This window comes from Podarcis vaucheri, assembly GCF_965113315.1.
Source record: "Podarcis vaucheri genome assembly, chromosome: 12".
NCBI lineage: Eukaryota > Metazoa > Chordata > Lepidosauria > Squamata > Lacertidae > Podarcis > Podarcis vaucheri.
Window position 1 is genome coordinate 19143570 of NC_138750.1, and position 23496 is coordinate 19167065.

Genomic DNA, 23496 nt, shown 5'->3' on the forward strand with positions numbered 1-23496 from the left:
GTGGAAGAGCCTTGTGTCCTTGTTTTCAAACTTTACCTCGGTCTATGAACGGAAGCCGAACAGTGGAAGGGCACCGGTGGTGGAAGGCCTCATTAGGGGAAGTGCGCCTCGGTTTAAGAATGGTTTCAGTTTAAGAACAGACTTCTGGAACGGATTAAGTTCATAAACTGAGGTACTACTGTACAAAGTTATAAAAATCCAAATTTATAACCATATACAGAGATTTCTCTGAATCTCAGGACTCCACCCCCCAACCCGTTTTAAACATTTAAAACTGCATCTTTTTCCAAAATATTAACTTTTATATTAATCCATATTGTCCATGGTAATTGTTACACTACAAGTGAAATCAAAATCCTGCCAGTGTTTCCATCTGCTTACAGTGGTCTCTTAGATAACACACAAATTTTTCCCATTCTTTTGTAAAGTTTTTATCCTCTTGGTTCCTGAGTTTTCCAGTCAGCTTTGCCATTTCCGCATAGTCCATCAGCTTGGTGTGCCATTCTTCTCTGATAGGGACTTTGTCTTCTTTCCAACTCTGGGCTAATAGCATCCGAGCGGCTGTTGTTCCATACATAAAAAGTCTTTTCTGGTCCGATTGGATGTCAGTACCTGTAATTCATAATAAAAAAACTTCTGGGGTTTTTTTTAACAAAAGTTATTTTAAACATTTTTTTCATTTCATTATATATCATCTCCTAGAAAGCTTTTACCACCTTGCAGATCCACCACATATGGTAAAAGGAACCTTCTTTTTCTTTACATTTCCAGCAGGTATTTGTACCTGTCCTATACATTTTTGCCAGCTTAGTAGGAGTCAAATACTACTGGTACATCATTTGCAGGTTCTGTTCTAGACCACTGCAATAAAATATTGCAATAAGCAAGTCGCACCATTTTTTCGGTGCATATAAAAGTTACGTTTACACTATGCTGTAGTCTGTTAAGCCAGGCGCCTCCTGGCTGCAGGGGCAGGAGGGAAAAGAACCTGACTCCAGCATCAGCCGGCTCCAATCCTGTGGTCAGAAGATGGGTGGTAGCAGAGGGGGACTTCCTTCCCCTGGAAGCAGCTAGGCTGCCTGCAGCTCCACCCACGTCCTCGTAAGGAGCAATATCCATGAAGTGCAAGAAATCAAAGCGCAATTAAGCGTGGTGTGCCTGTACATACTAAACTCAGAGGTGGTTTTTCTGCACCTTCTGGGGGCTCTTAGGTTTCAACTGGAGGATTATCTTCTACACCAAGGTTTTCCAAACTTGGGTCTCCAGCTGTTTGTGCACTACAACTCCCATCATCCCTAGCTAGCTGGACCAGTGGTCAGGGATGATGGGAACTGTAGTCCAAAAACAGCTGGAGACCCAAGTTTGGGAAACTATTCTACACTTTTAAATTTCCTAGTGACTAAATACACAAAGCACTAGAACTTCTCTCGCCCAGCTTCTACAGACTTTAACTGGCTTTGGTAACCCACCATTTACTGTTGCTATAGACACTATACTTCACTGGCATGTAGAAAGGAGAGCGTCTCTCAGTTCGTGCTGGGATTTGGAGACGCAGAGAGTTTCTCCTGCTGCTTCAAGTGTCTCAGAGCCTGGCATGAAGTAAAAAGCTGACCCTTTCTCAAGCTTTCTGCACATACTCAATAATTTGGGAGAGACATGTTGGAGGTTGTTCATCCTGTCCAGCGTGAAGTGAAAGGCTCCTCCCACCTTCGATGTTCTGCTTTGCAATGAACACCCAGGAAGGGAGATGATATTATTATTGTCATTGTCATCATCTTTATTTCAATTTATATACCACCCTTTATCGAAGGATCCCATGGTGGTGTACAATATTAAGAATGTAGTTTATACAGCGTAATAATAAAAACATAATGCAAAGCATAATAATACACAGTACAGTCGTACCTCCGGTTACGAACGCTTCAAGTTACGAGTTCCGCTAACTTGGAAGTAGCTGCTCCTGGTTGCGAACTTTGCCCCAGGATGCGAACGGAAATCATGTGCCAGAGGCCCCATTAGCGAAAGGGCGCCTGAGGATAAGAACGGTTTCAGCTTAAGAACAGACCTCCGGAACAACTTAAGTTCGTAACCAGAGGTACCACTCTATAATAACGAAATTATTAGAATGACAGTCCCCCCTCACATTTAACGCGGCATAGATTATTTAATGACCAAAGGTCTGGGTGAGGAGGAATGTTTTAATCTGGTGCCTAAAGACATGTAATGATGGTGCCAGACAAGCCACTCTGGGGAAAGGCTTCCACAGATGGGAAGCCACCCATTCTCGTGTTGTCACCCTCTGAACCTCTTGGGGGGGGGGGAGGAACATAGGGAAGGGTCTTGAATGACAAGTGCAGTGTCCTGTCCGGTTTGTATGGGGAGAGGCGGCACTTTAAATGGGGTCCAGAAACTAATCAGTACAGTGATTCCTTGGTTCTCAAACTTAATCCATTCCGGAAGTCCGTTCCAAAACCAAAGTGTTCCAAAACCAAGATGTGCTTTCCCATAGAAAGTAATGCAAAATAAATTAATCCATTCCAGACTTTTAAAAACAACCCCTAAAAGAGCAATTTAACATGAATTTTACTATCTAACAAGACCATTGATCCATAAAATGAAAGCAATAATCAATGTACTGTACTATTAAAAAATAAGACAGTATTGTAGAGGGGGGAAATGAAAATTTATTATTTTTCTTCCCTGCACTGATGATAGTCCTTGTTTGGATGGGGGGCTTTTATCCATTTCTGCAGTCACACAATCAATCAGTAGCTGAACTAGGTTCCACACAGTCACAAAAACAGATTAACCAAAAAAGCCTCAAAAACAAAAATGCAAAATAAATAGCAAAAACAAAAGCACCAAATGGAAGTCCATTCAACTTGCGAAATGTTCAAAAACCAAAGCGCAGCTTCTGATTGGTGCTGGCACCCCAGAAACAATAGCCAACAGCTGCATCGGACGTTCAGCTTCCGGAAAACTTTCAAAAATGGAACACTTACTTCTGGGTTTTCGGCGTTTGGGAACCAAAGTATTTGAGAACCAAGGCGTTTGGGAACCAAGGTACCACTGTATTAAAGTGCTAAGTAACTAGAGACAGGTGGCTGCCAGAAAGGAATTGGTAGTCACTGTTGCCCCCCCCCAGCCAGTCACGGCCATTTGTGGAGGCTTGCCCTGAACCCCTTTGGCCTCTTCCTCTCCTGCCTGTTGCAGTGAGCAGGACTTGGGGAGCAGAGTGGATAAAAATGACCAGGATGCTTCGTTGCCGCCTCCTGATTCAGCAATAAAAGTGCAGTCAGGTAGCCCTGTGGCTTTTATCAGTTTGAGAGCTGCCACATGTCCAATTTTCTGCATTGTTATTCTCTGCTTATTCTCTGTTTGGAAGGTTGCATGTTGCAAGAGCCTTACAGGAGGCATACATGTTAACTGGCTGAACCTGGGTTGAGCTTCTGCACCATCAGGTTTCCGGTAAAGGTAAAGGTAAAGGTAAAGGGACCCCTGACCATTAGATCCAGTCGTGGCCGACTCTGGGGTTACGGCGCTCATCTCGCTTTATTGGCTGAGGGAGCCGGTATACAGCTTCCGGGTCATGGGGCCAGCATGACTAAGCCACTTCTGGCAAACCAGAGCAGCGCACGGAAACGCTGTTTACCTTCCCGTTGGAGCGGTACCTATTTATCTACTTGCACTTTGACATGCTTTTGAACTGCTAGGTTGGCAGGAGCAGGGACTGAGCAATGGGAGCTCACCCCGTTGTGGGGAATTGAACCACCAACCTTCTGATCGGCAAGTCCTAGGCTCTGTGGTTTAACCCACAGCGCCACCCGCGTACCCATGTTTCCAGTAAGCCTCCATAATTGAATTGCTTGGTATGTGGAGTCACCTCACAGGCCTGTTTGCACTACTCAGCTTCAGGTGAAACTTTCCTTGCAGTTCACGTTTGAAGTTTGCCAGGCGCTGGGCGCATTTTGCACCTGGCTATCAGCCACTTGCAACCCAGTGAAAATGCCCAGGTGCCAGAATGGCGCTTGACGTCTCCACCCTCTGGAGGTGCATCATGCCTGGGGACTCTTGGATCTTGACTGTTTTCACACACTAATACCACATCCTGTAGAATTCTACACAGTCCTGTGTAGCGCAGAATAACCTTTAGGGTGAATATCGACAAGTAGGGCCAGCCTGCATCATCTGTCTCATAAGAGGCCTTGGCTCACATTAAAGTTTTGTGGGGATGGTGCACTAGGCCATGACCCATCCTTGTGCCCTGCCAGTGTGTTTAGCCATCATCTTTGACCAGTAAGTGAACTCAGATTGTCCAGAGAGCTAAACTGAATGGTCATCCAAGCCCATAGTGGTCTCTGGAAACCTGCCTTGGCAATCATTGTGACTGTAAATAAATTAAGGTGTGCATTGGCTCCCTACCATTCATTTGCTGGACTACGACTCCCATCATTCCTGGCCATTCATAATGCTAATATTTCAGGATCAGGCTTTTTGCACACAGCTGTAAAGTTCTATAAAGCCATAAGCTTCCATGCAGGTTGGTAGTGACACACAAACACAAAATGTAATATTGTGCACCTGACGGCATTTCCATGCCGTTTCCTTGCGTTTTGCACCTGGACAGAGTTTTAACCACAAGTCTTCTGTCCTTCCTGGAAATGTTGTTGGGGTTTTTTAATTACTATTGCAAAATTATTGTGAAAAATTCACGCTGCCATTGATGCAAAAGGCAGCTCAGAATGAAAAGGAGCTTTTGCTTTGTATGGACGAAAGGGTGTGGCTTAGGAACCAGATGATGGGAGAAGAAAAATGCTCTTTGTTCTGCAGTCAGGTAAAGCAGGTGGCTTTGCTAACTAGCCTGATCTGGAATTTGGGATAAAAATGCAGTGAAAACTTGGTTCTCGGTCGTATTTGAAGAAGTAAACCTGGAAAATGTAGTAATTGCCAGTGGTTCCACTACAGCTCCCGATATGTGGAATCCACTAGTGTATAAGCTGCAAGTTTGCTTTTTTAAAAACCCTATTTTGTTTCATTGTTGTTTATAATTAGCTACTTTGATTTACTGTTAAATTACTGCAGTTTTTAACACTTTATTGTCCTGAAAATTTCGTGTATCAGGTCCAAGCGTTGTCATTTTTCTGTAGCATAGTTGTGTACAGTGCATACAAATTGTAGCATTCACCCGACGGAGGGGGTTGTGTTGGGTGGGACTGCTTTGCTGGAATAGTGTGAAAACGTGTGTAGCCAAGGGGGGCGAGGAGGCAGCTGCCCCCCCCCAATAATCAGTGAAAATCAATACAAATGAGGTTCTTCCCTCCCCGAACAAAAGCGTGCCCCCCCAAATAAAACCTGGCTACGCCCATGTGTGAAAAGTGAATAGATGGGAACTGAGGGCTGTTGGATGTGGGGAGGATGGATTGTAGTTATACATTTTTGTCAAATCTGAAATTGGAAATTAGATTCTTTCCCCCTTAAAGCTGGAGGTCCCTCCTCGAATCTACTTTCTTCTTCCTTTTATTAGCCTGCATTAGAATTTAACCCATGTTTTAGATCGATCTTGTGAACAAAATCCATGCAAAAGAACATAGTAAATATTCACGGTGGAATCACTGCAGGCTTTTTCTTTCTGTCTTTTTTTTTTAAGTCCCTGCGTAAATCGGGATTACAAAGTCTTTGCTTGCGTAAAGCAAATTGAAACACGTACAGAAACCCATTACAATAAGAAATGAACAGGGTGTTTTTCCTGTTCTCTGTGAATCCTGTGCAAATAGCCAGATTCCGTGCTTTTGAAATTCTTTTGAGTGCAGGTATTTCCCCAATTTTTCATCGCTCCTGGTTCCGTTTCTGGAGATGAATGAAGACAGACCAGTTTTTCAATTGAATCTTACACTGGCCCTTGCAGTAACTCGCTGGCCTCCGCAGCAATGGCTGTTCACAATTTCGTAGTCAAAAAAGCAACCTTTCAGATCAGTTACCTCCTGTCAAGAGCTAATTTTCCAGCAGTCAGGCTTTATCTAGATAAATAATTAGAGAGGGAGATGAAGACTGTCGTGCTGAGTCTGTCTGTCTGCGACACAGTTAATACAGTCGATCTCTGTGTTTTTTCATTTCTGCAGAACGCTTGCAGTGCCCGTCTCATTAAAAAAAATCTGTGTAGAGGCAATGGGCAACAAAGCCAATTGCTTTGCATTTGTCTCGGATGAATTAATGACACTTCTCATGTATTTGTCAGAAGTAAGCAAACAGCTGCATCTTGCATCAGGAACAGAGAAAATCCTGCCTTGCTGGCTTATTCCAAGGCCTTCTACACGGCCATGAAAAAGCACCCCGTACATCGTCTATAAGAATATGTAGCACTGTATATTTTAATTTAAGCAGCAAACAAAATCAGTTAAACTTGTAACATTCGCCTTTTCTGCATTGGACAAAAGAGCCTTTTTCGCTGCCATTCCCTGGGCTGAAAGCTAAATTTAGCTGGGAATCATTTAACGTGACACTAGAGAGACAGGAGAGAGATGCACACATGTACAGATATTTAATGAGTAGACACTATTGTGAAATATCTTGCACTGTAGATGCGATTCTCTCTCTCTCTCTCTTTCATAGATCCCCATTCAGTTAAGCTGTATTATTGATGCAAACTCCAAAGAACATGTAGTAGTATATTGACAAGTACACATCCCCCCATGTACTGCTATCGAAAGGGTGTTTGGAAACCCTTTAGTTCTCTCTATTCCTTGGTGGTAGCTTCGGCAACATTTCCTAGGAAGATCTGGTTTTTAAAACGGATCGATATCTCAGTGCTTGTGTCTGTTGCCCACTTTAAAGTGTGCTTGCCCTACACAACACCTCGAGGGGGCATGCCACTTCCTTAGGAAACCCAGGTATATAATAATAATAATAATAATAATAATAATAATAATAATAATAATAATAATTCACTGCCTAGCCTTTCAGCATGCTTTATTATCTCATTCTTTCACAAATCAGAGGGGTGAAGTCTTCCCCCTGCTCCAAATCCTAAATATACTGTCTCTGCCACAGAAGACACATAATTTCCAGCCCCCTCCATTTAAGTAGCATGTGGATCTTTCGCCTACGCCATGGATTATTTTAATTCTTGATTCTGTGCATCGTTTTACATAAGGTAGAAAAGATGTTCCAAATGAACATTTCCAACCATAATAATCATTTTTTAAATGTTCTTTCATTTGGGAAGTAGCCCTGTGGCTGGACGTCTCTGCTGCACTTCTTTTCCGTTACTACAATCGTTCGCTGCCCTGAATCAATTTCTGCGACTCACATTGGTACATTGAAGGGTGGGGTACCAGCAGCGGATATTCACATGGTGGAAGGGGTGGAGAAACGTAGCTGTTCTGCCAGCCCAGGGACCATGGAGGCAGTTGCCTGCTATCTTGTGGTTTTTCGTTTTTTTAAAAAAACAAAAACTAAACTCCTTTGCGCTTCCATATGATAGGAAAGCAAAAGGCTTTCTTTCCAATATAATGGAGCCATTAACATCTATTAATAATGCAGACAGGGTAAGTATCTGGAGTTGGCGATCCCAAGGGGCCTTGTGAAACAGATGTGCACTGTATCTTCCCGGATTTGATGGCTGCTGGGGTCGAGGGGGTCGCTGTGGTTCCTGTTTATTTCCTCTGGCAGTGGTTTTCTAATTTAAGCACCTCTGTCTCCTGGCTACAGTAGCCTGCTGTGATGCAGAGGTGGGGAGAGAGAGAGAGTGGGGAGAGAGAGAGAGGGAGAGAGAGAGAGAGAAAGAGTAGGAGATGGGTGCCAGCCTAGATTGGTAGTGCCTCTGCACAGCTCCCAAGCTGACCTCTTCCCCTCTTTTCTCCTCTTTGCCTTTTCTTCGCAGAGGCATCCGTGTCGGGGGAAGCTGAACGGGAGAGCGGCTTCTCCTTTTGTTAACGTGTTGGAAAGGTAAGCGCCTTCCTTGCTGCCGACTTGGAATACTGCTGTGTTGTGCATGCATCTTACCGGAGACGGGATATAAAGCCCCCTGGAAAACCTGTCCCGTCCTGTGTCATTCGACACAATGCTGTAAGTAAGCCTGAAAATGGAGATAGCCTTATTTCTCTCCTCCTCCTCCTCCGGCCCACCTCCCCAACCCCCCGGTTTGTCGTCTTCTTTTTCCAAACAAGACCCGGTGTTTCAGTTTGAATCTGCTCTGTTCCTGACAGCTGTTCTGAATTGACAGGGGCGTTTGGAGAGAACGGATTCCCCACCTCTTTTAGCTGTTTAGGGTTAGGGGAATGACAGCATGCTGCCTTTTTTAAAAAAGAAAGTTCCGAAAGGAAACGTTCCATTGTATCTTTGCACTTCCTGGGATCGCGCAATCACCCACCTGCCTAAACAAAAGCTTTTGTTCCGTGTGCGCTGATTTCTAATATGCTATGTAAAGCAGCCGTGTGATTTGCATGATTTCAGGGGGCTAGGCTCGGTGTAAGGCAAAACAGCAGATGTAAATGTCTGTAGTTGGACACAGCTGGGTTGCAGCATTGTCTTGTGCGCTCGCAGTATAATGCAGAGGAATGCATTTCTGGATAGATTGTCAAGAGACATGTTTTAAAACACTGCCACTGCCTTCCATCACTCATTCAGTCCCCTGCAGCAACAGAATAGTACTGGAAGTTCTGAGCTGTGCAGGGCAAATAGCATAACTTGTCTGGAACGAGAAGAGTAATTTCCCGCATTATATGGGTTGCTAAACATTGTTGCAAATAATGTGGAAAGGGAAACCAGGCTGCAGTCGCTCTCTCCTCTTGTCTTAAGGCAATCTCTGCTTGCATCGAGTTCTTGGGATGTATATTGTGCATCGGGTAGCGAGAAATAATAAGGAGATGGTGGATTTCTCCATTTTCTTTAGGTGATACAGGAATTGTGTGTGTGTGTGTGTGTGTGTGTGTGTGTGTGTGCATCACCTTGTCTATAAATTACAGCAAATTGGAACTATAAGCACGTTCTTGGGCAGTAAGTTTTTTTTTTAAAAAGCCATTGTGGCTTTTTGTTCATTCTTCATCCATATTCCTCCTATCCCCATAAGCACTGATGCATACAAGCTGTCCCAATGTAAAAAGTGTCCCATTAAAAGATTTTTTAAAAATAGCCTGTATCACCAGTAACAAATGTATTCTTTATTTTGACAAACATTTTTTTAAAAAAAAATCTGTAGACTTCTCCATTTTTCTTAAGCGAGGGGGAGTTCTGATCTCTCAAAACTGAGCTTGCTTTGTTTAATTTGCAAAGTCTACCATATGCATGCATTCATGTCCGTAACATCCCCGTAGGTTAATTCAAGTCTAAGGGTATAACAAAGGAACAAGAGAGATGTATTAATATTTTCGAAGAAAAAACTGAGGACAAAATACAACTTGGACTTCTAAAAATACGTGGGTGGTATTGTAATGGAGATGTATTCTTGACAGATATGTAAGTTCGGCAATAATATTCACCTGTTTTAAAATGGTAAAGAGATCCTGTTTTATGAGTTTTGTTGATGACTGCATTGAACACCGATTCATAATCAAGTACCATTTTTATTGGGAACCTTCTGTTGCACTAGGCTGGATTTGCAAGGATAATGAAAGTTAAAAATTAGATTTGTCAGGGTGACAAAACAGCAGAGTATAATAATATAGGTTATTTTCCTTTATCATACTGGGTGAAGTCAATGCTTCAATTTATTGATGAATTCCACAGCAGGGCTTATATAGAGTGAAAATAGTTTATCAACTTTGCTACTCAGAACTGTGGGTTTTATTTTAAAAATGGGAAGGCTAAAGTTAGTTCTTCAGTTGCCATGACTAATTCTTTACCCCCTAGAATTATCCTATTGTTTCCAATGGAATGATTGCATTTGCAAAGGTCCAACTTACTGCTCCTCAGAATAAGAGGAGACGCTAAACAACTAGTGATTGCTCTATGAAAATCTTGGTTTTATTTTATGCAAAATGAATAACTTTAAACCTTACACTGAATTCACATACATACCAATTCAGACAAGGAAGGCTGCAAAATGGATTGCTGAAGTCTTAACACAATGTCAAAACTACTAAAACTTGCAATTATATATATTTTTACTTGTCTGTTGTGGCACCACCTGATTTGGGGATATTTATGTTTTAAGCAAGTACAAAATGGTGTACAGATTCATATATATATATATGAATATATGTGCGCATACATATATACACACAGATATATATTCTCAAACCTAAGATTTAAAGGGAGAAATGTACAAAACAGAATTCTAAATTCAGTGAAGTGATGGTGCCTGTATCTCTTGGTATTCTTGCCAAGTGTGTGGTTTTCTTTTTTTTAAGGAAGCAGAAGAATAAATAAATCTGGGAAATTCTCATTATGCCTGTTTGAGACACCTTTTGCTGTAAACCTACGTTCTATAGGAAACAAAGGAAAGATCCTCTTTCCTTTGTTAATATCGTTTATCATCTTTAACTCATTAGCTGCTGAAGGTGTTACTTGAAACAGTGAGTCTTTTTCCCTATCTGTAACCTTTGTAGCTGGAATATACACAAATGTCATCGTGTATAGGATTGTAGATATTAGCAGAGGATTACTAACCATAATAATAAATGCTTTACAGAGAAAATTGGAGATTAACACCCTATACCACAAAGGTCTATTACACAGATAGATAGGGATTGTTGTGTTTGGTTTCAGCTCTTATTACTTTATGCTGGGAGAAAGAAGATTGGAATGGAATATACTGAAGTGTCACCAAGACAAGTACTTGCACAAGAGTGATTTGAATTAGCAGTTCTTGGGAGTAGAGAGAGACTATTTTTTTGTTTAAGAAGTAGCAAATGATTTTAACATTGGAGCAAACTCCATTCTTTATATAACATGCAAATAAGTTCTTTTTCATAAATAGTGCCACAAGCTGATATAACAAAGAAAGACAGAAATCCATTGCTTGTCTACACAGTTCTTATTTGCTTTAAAATGTAGCATTTTAAGTCTCTTCGCAGATTTCTTTGTCAGATAGCATTCTTGTTGTGTGGGGCTCCCTCCTCCTGCGCCTTGAACTAGTGAGACATTGCCTCTGATGTTTAAACTTTGATTAAAAACACACACACAGTGAATGTTTCAATACGGTGTTTTGTTTAAGCAGAATACCAACATTACTTCATGGTAAACTTGCAAAATGATCCTCTGAGAGGACTTAGGTTTTGTGATTTTTTTCTTGTGCTTCTCTCAAAGGGGGAAGAAACGCTTCAAATGAGCAGAACCAGTTTGGCTTTTAAATGCCTTTTTTAAAACACGATTGAACACTTCTGGAAAAGATTCTGATTCACAGTACCTAGTGGTCCTTTCAACAAACAGTAGTGAAGACAGGCCATAGTTTATTGTGACACCTGAATGCAGCCACTGGGTGACCCGCCGTCTTGTTGATTTGTGCAAATTGGCCCTTGGCATGATTCTTCTGCACAGTCATGTTCCTGTGTTGTGTGAACCCATGCCACGAGTGTTGACCTGCAAATATGAAACAGCCATTCACAAACCAAATGCCGCACAGAGAGCTAACTTTCAACAGAGCCATGAGATGTCAAGTGATGGACATACATGTGTAAATTCAAGCCTCATTTATATAGCGCACCTCATCAGGGGTGCTTTAGGGAGCAAAGCAAGCAAGAAGACAGACCTGGGGAGTTTTCGGTCTTTATTTCTTTTTACAGTAGGAGATCACCAAGGGAGATTGGCACCAGGGGGCTGAATGTGGGCAAAGGCTGTTACGTGTACTTTGGGTTTCTGCTGACATAAGGCTATGGAATTCTAACCAAAGGCTTCATGGAAAATATGATGTTCTAGGAGGACAAGGGATGTGGCACCAAGCCTAATTCTTAGTGATATGTTTAGATGGGATTAGACATGTATAAGACTGCATTGTCTCGTCTGTTACACCGAATGCAAGGGGTGCTGTGCATTGAGAAATGGTGCGGTTCTTCTGAGTCTGTACTGTGCTTGTTGGGCACATAGTCAGTTTCCTATGTATAAAGGTAAAGGGATGCTTGACCATTAGGTCCAGTCGTGGCCGACTCCGGGGTTGCGGCGCTCATCTCGATTTATTGGCCGAGGGAGCCGGCGTACAGCTTCCGGGTCATGTGGCCAGCATGACTAAGCCACTTCTGGTGAACCAGAGCAGCACACGGAAACACCGTTTACCTTCCCGCCGGAGCGGTACCTATTTATCTACTTGCACTTTGATGTGCTTTCGAACTGCTAGGTTGGCAAGAGCAGGGACCGAGCAATGGGAGCTCACCCTGTCGCGGGGATTCGAACAGCGACCTTCTGATCGGCAAGTCCTAGGCTCTGTGGTTTAACCCACAGCGCCACCCACGTCACTTTCCTATGTATATCATGTGCCTTTTAGTGGTGCTTACACAGGATAAAAGTGTTTCAGACTTACCCATTGGGGCTGCCCCAGATCTTCTTCCCACACTACATTGTTCTATGCAAAGCGACTAGGGGAAAAGGTATTGTGGGGCACAGAGTGTCATCATTTTGCTAACGCCAGTCCCTTCTGTCACATGTGGACTTCTTATTGGATGTAGCCCACAAATCATCAGTGCCTGCTTGTCCTGTTTTGATTGATGTGTTTCAGCTTGAAGATGAGGGCTGAGTCCCAACTTTGCTAATGAAGCAATTGTAAGATTGCTTTAAAAAAAAAAAAAAGCACTGTTTGGACTATACCATCCTTGATCATTTTTGGCCAGCCTCTAACATCACGATTTTTGGAGTAAGGTGTTAGAGCAAGTTGGTGGCAACTCAACTTCAGACTTTCTTGGATGCTCCTGATTATTTAGATCTTTTCCAGTTTAAATTGAGGTCCATTTTGGGGTGAAGCTGGCTTGGTGGATGCCCTACACCAGGCACTAGATATGGTGGGGACTGTGTGTCTGTTGGATTTTGGAACTCTCCGTACCTTTGAACATGGAATCCTTCTGGGCATGAAGCAGTGTTCTGTGGTAGCTTTGGTCCAATCTAGTTAGATGGTGGTGTTGACGCTCTTCTGTTGGATCACTTGGCCAATGGGATCCCTCAGGGCTCTATTTTGACCTCCATGCTGTTTAGCATCTCCATTAAAACTGCAGAGAATGGTCATTGGGAGTTTGGCTGTTGGATGTCAACAGTACGCTAGCAAGGCCCAGCTGCATCTCATTTGCAGCTGAGCCAAGGAGCCTGTAGGGATCCTCCTGAACTGGTAGCATCTAAGTTCAGTGATGGATGAGATGGAGGCTAAAAGACAGAAGAGTTTGATCCAACTGAGACAGAAGCGCATCTAATTAGTAGCTATGCTGACCCAGGATTAGAAGCTCAGGGCAGCACTATCTCTAAAAGACCAGGTTTGCAGTTTTGGGGTTCTCTTGGACCCAGTGGAGTTCCTAGATGACCACCGAGACAGGATGGTTGCTGGGGTTCCTGGTCAGGAGTAGCACCTTGACTGTGGAACTCCATCCTAAGAGAGATTAGGCCATATTCTTCTGTATTGCCTTTTAGATGGTTGGTTAAGACATTTTCATTCCAGCAAACTTTAAGTCTAGTTGTTTTTTAAAATAGTTTTAATTGTCTTGCGGTGACTTTTAACACTTTCTGCTTTTAAAAGTGTTTTGAGATTTTGCTGTTGTAAAATCAGCCTGGGGGTGGGGGCTTGCTAGTACAGTGGTACCTCGGGTTAAGTACTTAATTCGTTCTGGAGGTCTGTACTTAACCTGAAACTGTTCTTAACCTGAAGCACCACTTTAGCTAATGGGGCCTCCCGCTGCTGCCATGCCGCTGGAGCACAATTTCTGTTCTCATCCTGAAGCAAAGTTCTTAACCTAAAGCACTATTTCTGGGTTAGCGGAGTCTGTAACCTGAAGCGTATGTAACCTGAGGTACCACTGTACTGAAAAGTGGTATTAAAATGTTTTTGTAAATAACAAACAAAAATCCCTACATACACAGGCACTTGTAAATTGGAATCTGTGGCCGTCTAGATATCGTTGGGTGCCAGTCCCCAGCCACCATGACCAATGGGAATTGTGGCCTTCCAGATGTTGCTGAACCACACCTCCCATTGGCCATGTTGGCTGGGACTGATAGAGGTTGGAGCCCAACATCTGGAGGGCCTAAGGTCCCACATCCCTGTCTTATGACTTACAGGTATTAAGCGCACAAAAAAGTAGCACATACAATACCTCAAAATAGCCCTGTGCAGGTATGACCTAGAAAGGCAAATAGAGCAGAAAATTATACCCTGTTACCAGAGGTTGTTTGTTTGTTTGTTTGTTTTGCATTTGGAGAGGTGTGCTTCTAGTATGATTAGGTATTGATATATAATTGATAACACTAAAGAGGGTGAGTTGACCAGTATGAGCTGCAGGCATAGGGGTACCCTTTTCTCATAATTATTGAATAGTTTTGTAGTAGTCTTGGAGCTAAGCACAATACCATGTTGAATTCATTGTGAATTAAATGGAGTATAGAAATTTTCATATCAAAAGTGGAGCCGGACTACAGGGCCTATCAAGTATTATGAGAGCTCTGTAATTGGATTACAATTAGCACAGGTGACTTCAGCTGTGTAAGAGGAAATAGGTTATATACTGAATTGCTTCTATTTTCAGTACTTATTTCCTTACCCTTTATGATAGGCTTCCTCAAATTCGGCCCTCCAGGTGTTTTCAGCCTACAAGTCCCATGATCCCTAGCTAGCAGGACCAGTGGTCAAGGATGATGGGAATTGTAGTCTTAAAACATCTGGAGGGCCAAGTTTGAGGAAGCCTGCTTTATGACACGGAGAGAAGTGTGACACACATGCTGCCCATTCAACTTAAGACTATCTACTGAATCCAGGGGTCAGCAAACTTTTCCAGCAGGGGGCCTGTCCACTGTCCCTCAGACCTTTTGGGGGGGCAAACTATATTCTGAAGGGGGGGAAATGAACGAATTCCTATGCCCCACAAATAACCCAGAGATGCATTTTAAATAAAAGGACACTTTCTACTCATGTAAAAACATGTTGATTCCCGGATTGTCCGTGGGCCGGATTTAGAAGGCGATTGGGCCGGATCCGTCCCCTGGGCCTTAGTTTGCCTTCCCATGACTGAATCCATCTCCCAAAACAAGAGGCATTGCACTCCTAAGCATACACTAGGCACAACTGGAGCAAGTGGTCTTCCACCCCTCTACATATTTGAACAAAGTCACTTTTAACATATTTAACTTTTTCTTTATCATCAGTCTGTCTGTCTGCAGAGCAGCGGCCTCATTTCTGTCTGCCTCTCCCTGGCGACAGTACTAGGACGAGAAAGAATTCGTAACTCCATCAAAATTAAAGGGACTTGCTGCAAATGCAACAGCCACATTCAGACAATCAAATCACACAAGTGGCGTGTGCTTTCTGTGAGTGGGGAAAGATGCCCGAAAGCTGTACTTGGCTATAGTTTCCCATTGTATCAGAACTGAGAAACTATGGGTAATAGCTTAGGCGCCCATTGACTAGCAAATAGTAGCATCATGACATTTAGTGGTATTTCTTTTATCGTCAGAGGGTTTAGCAAATAATTAACAAGGTTCCTGGGAGCTACTTTGTGGCCCCAGTTGAACAAGGCCTTGAACCATTCAGGAAAAAAACTCTACCACTATTACCACTAAGTAATACGCCCAGAGATGGTAACTAGCCTGTGTTTGGTTGGATTCATTCTGAGTGTTCTGCCACTGGCATTCCAGACTGCTTCATCACTCCAGCTCCCTAGTAAACCAAGGAACCAATTGGGCTCTATTCCAGCTTGCTCCAACCTGTGCCCTCCAGCTGTTTTTCAGTACAACTCCCCACACAGCTGTGCTTGCTGGGGCTGATGGGATTCTAAACATCTGGAGGACATCAGCTTGGGAGAAGGCTGCTCAGTTCAGAGGGAGAGGGAACTTGGTGATCCTATCAAGTGCCTGAATCATCCCATCGAGGCAAAGGTGGGGAACCTGACTACAACTCCCATTCTCCTTGACCATGCTGCTTGTGGATGATGGGAGATGGAGTCTAGCAACCTTTGGAGAGCCACAGGCTCCCAACCCCTCCTGTATCGTGTGTCTTCAGACCACAGGTTCTCCATCCCTGCCATAGCCTGGCAGGGATTGCAGAATTGGGGAAAGGCTGTTTGCTTCTTTGAGCAGCCCCTATGCAAGTTCTTATAATACTCTTCCCCATGAGCAAAGGCCAGACTTAACAACCAAGGCCTGTGACTCTACCTTGGATCCCCATCTGTTGTTGGACTAGAGCTTCCATCACCCCTGACCACTGGTCCTGCTAGCTAGGGATGATGGGAGTTGTAGTTTGAGAAATGTGGCAACAGTGTCTCTCAGACTTGGGTCTCCAGCTGTTTTTGGACTACAAGTCCCATCATCCCTGGCCACTGGTCCTGCTAGCTAAGGATGATGGGAGTTGTAGTCCAAAAACAGCTAGGGACCCATGTTTGGGAAACACTGTAAGGCAAGTTGTACTTGCATAGAAGCAACATTTCAACAGCAGATACAAGAGGACATATGGTTGCCCCTGGGCCATATTGCCTGCCCCTCCCCACAAAACAAAAGTCATTTTGCTGGCGATTGCTGCAACATAGCCTCTTGGCTTCCTTTCAGGGTCGTTCGTATTCTCATGCCCCTCCTCAAGCAGCATCTAAAAGGTATTCCCACCAGTTCCTTTGCAATTTGCAGGTGCACGAACACTCTCTCACTTTGTTTGCATTTCTGGGTCAAACAATATGAATATTTGCTGTGGGGAGAGTTGCAGCAACAAAAAGCTAGATAGCCGCAGGGTAAAAAATGGCACTGTTGGCTTTAAATCGGCTCTCTGTCTTCTTCTTTTTAAGTCAACTAGCTAGAGGTTTTGCATTCACACTAAGCTCTTCTGTCTTTTTGTTCTCAGGGACTGGATGCTTGACTTCCCAGTCTTGCCCATATTAAATGAGAGCTTGTAGATATCCATACAGTATATACAACAACAAATTCTTTACCTGGCTGCTGGTGTTAGGGTCGATGACTGAATGCATGTGGGTTACGCACAGGTGACTATCCATAGGGAACCATCCTTGGCATTAGCCACACCTATAAACAGGTTGTGTTGCCCTGGCATCCATCCCGTTCATTGCTCTCTCTTCAGTCCAATCCTCTCTCTTTTTTCCCCTTTAAGAAATGGGGTTTAAAATTGCTTCCTCTCCCCCTTTTGTTCCTTCTGTTGAAGATATTAATTATGCCTCTATTACGGCACTGCTAGGTTGTCGTGTACCGAAAAATACTTTGGCGTTTTGAACACAAAGGAAAAAATAGCATTCCCTTCAGGAAACTGCTTGCAGTGCTATCCGTTAGAGGTTGGAATGCTTGGCTGTTGTATCTGCGTGGGAAGAACAAAGAAGGGAAAGTTGAATAGGTGCCGCCGCCACCTTTCCTCTCCCCCCCCCCCGTCTACTTGTGAGCAGGGCGGTGTGCTAAAAACCAGCATTCGGCACTCAGGAGATTCTGTTTCTGCACCCAGAAAGGCTGGATTCTGCAACCTGTATGAATTAATGCAAAGGTGCACAGCATATCTTACTTTGGATCATTTATTCTGCCACCCACATGACAAGGGGAAATCAAAAGCGTTCCTTCAGGCTGGAAATTTTATCTAGCGACACCTCTCCTGTGAGTTCAGCAGCCATATCATCTCAAGCAAGAAGCTTCCTTTAAGAAAAAAGGGGAGGAAAGACAACAGCAATTAAGGGATTATGAGAAAGCGCAGTTCTGCACCCAGTAGAATTTTCTGCACTCTCTCCCCCTGCCCACCCCAGCAATCTCAGCATCAAATTGCACAAAACCTTGGTATTTCCTGCTTTCTTACTGCTGCTAGGTGGTCTTTCCTTCGGGGAATGGGAGATTGCCACAGAGACCCTTTTGATGATGCAAGGCTCCATTGTTTCCTACAATGCAAGCTTCTTGCACAACTGTTTGGAGACTGGTGTCTGCCTTCTCCATCAAACCCCACCCCACCCAGTCCTGTCAATGTGTCTGAATTGGCTAGTTCAAAGGCTCAGATTGTGAGTGTGTGGTGGTCATGGAATCTGTGCTCTGTTTTCAGACATTCTTACAATGGTTTATACCACAGCCTTCCTCGTCCTGCTGTCCTCCAGATGTTTTAGACTACAACTCCCATCATGCTCCTGACCATTAGCCATGCTGCCTGGGCTTGATAGGATTGATGGCCCAACAGCATCTGTGGGGGCATATAAAAGCCCTGCTGCTGCATAAAGCCAATCTCGTCTAGCATCTCGCCTTCCACAGTGGTTAACCAGAAGCCTCTGGAATATCCTCAAGCTGGTTGGAGAAGGCTGGCTTATACCATCCTTGTGATCTCACCCCTTCCTCCTGACTGACCAATAATCATACCATCATGCATTCTGCCTGTGAACTTTTTTGGTGTCTGCTTGTGCAGGGAGTGGCAGGAACAAACCAACAACCTGTGTTCAAGCAAAGCGGATTTTCCAAGGAACCATTGTTACAGGTGCTAAGGAAGTCTGAAAGCTGTGAACACTAGTGTTGGGTGGTATCTCAATATATTGTCCAAAATTGGCTTGGAGTACATATCATGAAATCTGTTTCCTTATTTTTGATCTGGCAATATAACACGAATCATGATGGGTTCCTGTGTGTTCTGCAAAAATCGCAATCTGGGGAAAAAACATGAAGCCAGCCAATGGCTCTATAGACCTCCATCCTTCAGACATTGCGATATATCAGTATATTGCAGTGTTTAGCTGTTGAGATATCACAAAGTTGAAAACCAGCTATCACCCAGCCCTGGTGAACATATTTGTGTGTGTGCACTAGAGAAGTTAAATTCTTATTAACAAAGAGGTTGCATCTGTTTTGGCTTCACTGACAAGAAACAAGCATATATTTGAAGGTATGACAGGAGCAAGCCTGTGTTACATATCTCGAAATAATTGCTTCCCATTGCTCTTCAGCCTGGTCAGAGTTCAGTGGTGTGCTTCTCCCAAGACTTGTTCCCACTTCGCTTTCCCTTGTGTAGGAAATGTATGCATTTAAGTGCTTTCCTGAACTGAGGTCAGTATCTGCATATTGAGCAGCAAAGTGCCTCCGCTCCCCCAAAACCGGGCTCGTCCTGACTTTTTGACAGCACACGTTTTTTAAAAAACTTGGAAAGAAGCTGCAAAATAATGTGCAAGAGTTGCTGCTGTCTCGGAGCCACTTTAGGTAGAGTGTTCTGTCGTCCAGGCAGTGAAACAGCACTGCTTCACTTACAAACTGACGCCATGATGACTGCGACAAAATGTACAATGAGCCTAGGGTTCGCTGGATCTCAAAAAGCGTGTTTGCACTGGTTTATTTTATTCTGACTGATCTCGATAGCCCACTGGTGATATATGTGATTGCCAATTCTTTCCTTTCCCTCCACCAAGGCATTTAACAAATGCAAACAACTTGGGTGTAGGGGGGTGAGTGTGCAGCACGCCTCACTTTGCAGCCAACTATGCGTTACATTAATGGCGTAACTTGCAGGCACGTAAAGAAATGTTGAATTTTTAATCATGGATATGTGTGTGCGCACACACACATCTGCATTGGAAACACTGTGCATGAGTAGTGGAGATTTAACACACACTCCTCCAACTGTGATCCTCATGGAAATCCCCCCCCCATCTGTACTGCAATTAGAAACAAAAGAAATCTCTCACTGAAAGCAACTAGAATCCGCCCCCACTCCCAGTCACTAGTTGCAGTCCTGGGTGTGAGGAAAAGATTTCCATTGGAATCATGGCTGGAGGGGAAAGAGTTAAAGCTCTGTCTTCCACCACCCATGTCTTCCATGCACCCATGCTCCTGATGGAAATAAAGGCGAGGCATGCAAACACCTGTTTCCTGAGGCAGTCCAGCCTGGGAGTTGCTATGTCCTGCTCAGGTGTCTCCTTGCTACTTGCTGTTGGATCCTTGGGTCAGCACCTCTGCAGCTTTCATCATTGGTTCTCCTGGCCTTAGTGGAACCTCACTCGGGACAAAGGGGTCCTGGTAACTGTTTGTGGTTGGAGCCACAGCGCATATGCTCATGCAATACAGCGGTACCTCGGGTTAAGAACTTAATTCGTTATGAAGGTCCATTCTTAACCTGAAACTGTTCTTAACCTAAAGCACCGCTTTAGCTAATGGGGCCTCCCGCTGCCGCCGCGTGATTTCTGTTCTCATCCTGAAGCAAAGTTCTTAACCCGAGGTACTATTTCTAGGTTAGCGGAGTCTGTAACCTGAAGCATCTGTAACCCGAGGTACCACTGTATATGTGTTTACTCTCACACTTTGCATTTCTCCTTTGACATTTCTCTCTCTCTCTCTCTCAACCTGAGCTCGGTGGGTTGGGCAGGACTGGAAAAGGAAGTGGAATGAGCTTGTTTTTATTTATCTTTGCATTTCCCGTAATTTAACTCCAGCAAGACATACGACTACCATTTCCTGTAATTCTGCCACAATTAATGGCTGCATTCAGTCTGATAAATCATCTGCCGCAATAATGGATGCACACAGCTGCTTATAAAATGTCACTCATGCAACGTTTAGGGATGCAACAATTAATCTAACTGATTAATCAATTAAAAAACCTTTTCATCGATTAAAAAGCTGCTCCAGAACCTGAATGTTTTTAATATATTTTGTTTTGGTTTTTTGCAGTTTTTCTATCTTAAGTGGCAGGTTCCCTGCTATAGGTAGCGATGCTTCTTCTAACGTGTTGCTGCTGCCTGTGGCCATAAATGCAAGAATCACTCTAACACAAAGAACTTTTTACGTTAAGACTTGCTTTGATTCGTATGTAAATCTTAAAAAATAAATTGAAACACGGTGATTCAGACAGGAGGTTTTTTTTAAAAAAAAGTGTGTGGAAGCTCTAGCCACTTTCATTGGGCTTTGTAAATTGAAATAGTTTTTCTAAATTCTCATGGTACACAAATCCATGAAGGGGGAAAAGAAGTGGGTCAGTGGTAGAGCACAAGCTCTGCATACAAAACGTCCCAGATGTTGGCTACATGCACACAGTGCCGGATTTACATATAAGCTAAACACGCTATAGCTTAGGGCCCCACTCTCTTGGGGGCCCCAAAAAAATGTAAAGGGAAAAAACCTGGATGTACATTTCCAAAATACTGTACAAGATTAAAAACAGTGTTTTGTGTTGTGTAGGCTCCTATGATGTAAATAATGGGCCCCGCTTGCTAGCCTGCTCCCTAAAATATCACTGGTTTGCTCATTTCTATATATAGGGTGCCTACGTTCTTCATGGACTGGTTGCACGGCATATATTCAACACAAAAAACAGCGACATTTTTTGTTGTTGACAAAGGACAGCTGGACATATAAAGGGGCCCACTACCTTCAGTAGCTATGGGCCTCATCAAACCGGAATCCAGCCCTGCATGCACACTATACCTTTAAAGCATATTTCATAGAATCATAGAATTGTAGACTTGGAAGGGACCCCAAGAGTCATCCAGTCCAAATCCCTGCAATGCAGGAATCTTTTGCCCAGTGCAGGGTTTTGAACCCACAATATCAGGCTCTATTCATTGAGCTATCCAAGCTGTTGTATTTGAAGCACATTTCCCTACTCAGATAATTCTGGGTGCTGCAGTTTGTTAAGAGTTCCTGAGAGTTGTAACTCTGTGAGGGGAAACTACAGTGCCCAGAATTGTTTGGGGGAAAGAATGTGGTTCAAGTGTGCTTTAAAGGTATACACAGGTACATGCAGCCTCCGTCTGACTGAAAACTCAGACTGAAAACTCACTGACTTGGAAAAACTCCTACCTGAGACCCAGGAAACCCACTGCTATTGAGCGTAGCTATCACTGATATGGGTGGCCAATGATCTGATTCACGAGACAACGTTTGTGTTTCCCTGAAAAAACACGATACGACTGTCAGTGGCTGTCTTTGTGGTGTGATGCATTCTGTGCTATGTTGTGGACATAAATGAGAGTTATTAACCCCACCTTCTCTTCCTTAGCCCCTTCTCTCTCCCTCCCTAATTAAACAGCAGCATTTAACAGCAGCATTGCAACTAGCAAAAGGGCGGTTTGATAACAAATTGAATGTTCACATCCCAACGGGAGCATTTGAGACTATGGTGCGGATACATAACAGTTGGTGTGTTTAGGTGTTCAGCTCCTTTAAATCAAAGCGGAAGTATAAAAAACTCAAAAGCAAAACTGGAGGGTTTATTATTATCATTATTATAATAATGGTGCCACCCACTAAGAGGGCTATCGATGGAGCATCTGCCATGTTCCTACCACTCCTCGGCTCGGTCCTTGCCGAAGTTACTTCTGCTACTACTGCAGGCAGAATTTTACGGGCAGAAGTCTATGTCCATCAGTAGAAAGTGGGTGGGGTGGGGAAAACTGATTGGTTTAGAGGACAGGATGGAGGTAAGTGTTCAAATTGCTCTAGCATAAAGTGGCCCCGTCTTGGAAATGGCCCCAATATGGTACTACCCTGTATTCCTAATGTGGCTATTCTTAACAAGAATGTGGCGGGGTGGTATTTCTCAAAAGTAGAAACAGTGGAATTCTGCTCAGAACCTGATGAAGCAAGCTCCCAAATCTGTCCTTCCCCCCCCCCCATTTTTATAGGGAATTTGACAGCAGTTCTTCCTGAGCCCTTTAACAGGAGATGTGCATGGATGAATCTGGAACGTTGTTCTTGTAGTTTCTCTTCTACCACTGAGCTGTAGTATCAATACCGTTTACTTATAGCTGTCTTGGAATTCAACCCACTAGAGATTCAGTTCTCAGTTTCAACACTCTACTTCCACATACAGTGGTACCTTGGTACTTGAACGGCTTGGCTCCCAAACAAGTCGGCTCCCAAACGCCACAAACCCGAAAGTAAGTGTTCTGGGTTTTTCGGAAGCCAAATGTCTAGCGCGGCTTCCGATTGAATGCAGGAAGCTCCTGCAGCCAATCGGAAGCCACGCTTTGGTTTTCAAACCATTTCGGGAGTCAAATGGACTCACAGAACAGATTAAGTTTGACAACCAAGGTACCACTGTAGTAGATATAGTTTGTATCCTGGGCTGCTATTCACTGTTGTTGTTTAGGGTCTTCCTCACTCACATAAATCCCCTGCCCTACTGGGTAACTGAATAGAATCATAGAATGGTAGAGTTGAAAGGAACCCTAAGAGGCATCTAGTCCAACTCCTTGCAATGCAGGAATTTCAGCTAAAGCATCCATAACAGATGGGCATCCAACCTTTGCTTTAAACCTCCAAAGAAGGAGAATCCACCACTGTCCTAGGGAGTCTGTTCCACTGTTGGACTGCTCTTACCATCAGAATGTTCTTCCTGCTGGACTGAATCCACACATCCCAACCAAAGCAGATTCTGAATCTTATCAGACCAGTTATGTTGACTAGAAGAACGCGCACAGGCTTCGCTGTTGG

At 43.6% G+C, this 23496-nt stretch overlaps 1 long non-coding RNA gene across 12 annotated transcripts in view; it reads left to right on the forward strand.

Moving 5' to 3' along the window:
* The window catches only part of LOC309515570, a 109665-nt gene that overhangs the window by 19310 nt on the left and 66859 nt on the right, over window positions 1–23496 (forward strand). For 11 of the 12 annotated variants that reach the window (XR_014212502.1, XR_014212503.1, XR_014212504.1 and 8 more), the window contains exon 2: window positions 7880–7944. This is a non-coding gene — a long non-coding RNA (uncharacterized lncRNA). Of the gene's footprint in view, window positions 1–7879; window positions 8065–23496 lie in introns of those variants that run through there. The other variant, XR_014212513.1, reaches the window with a different exon arrangement.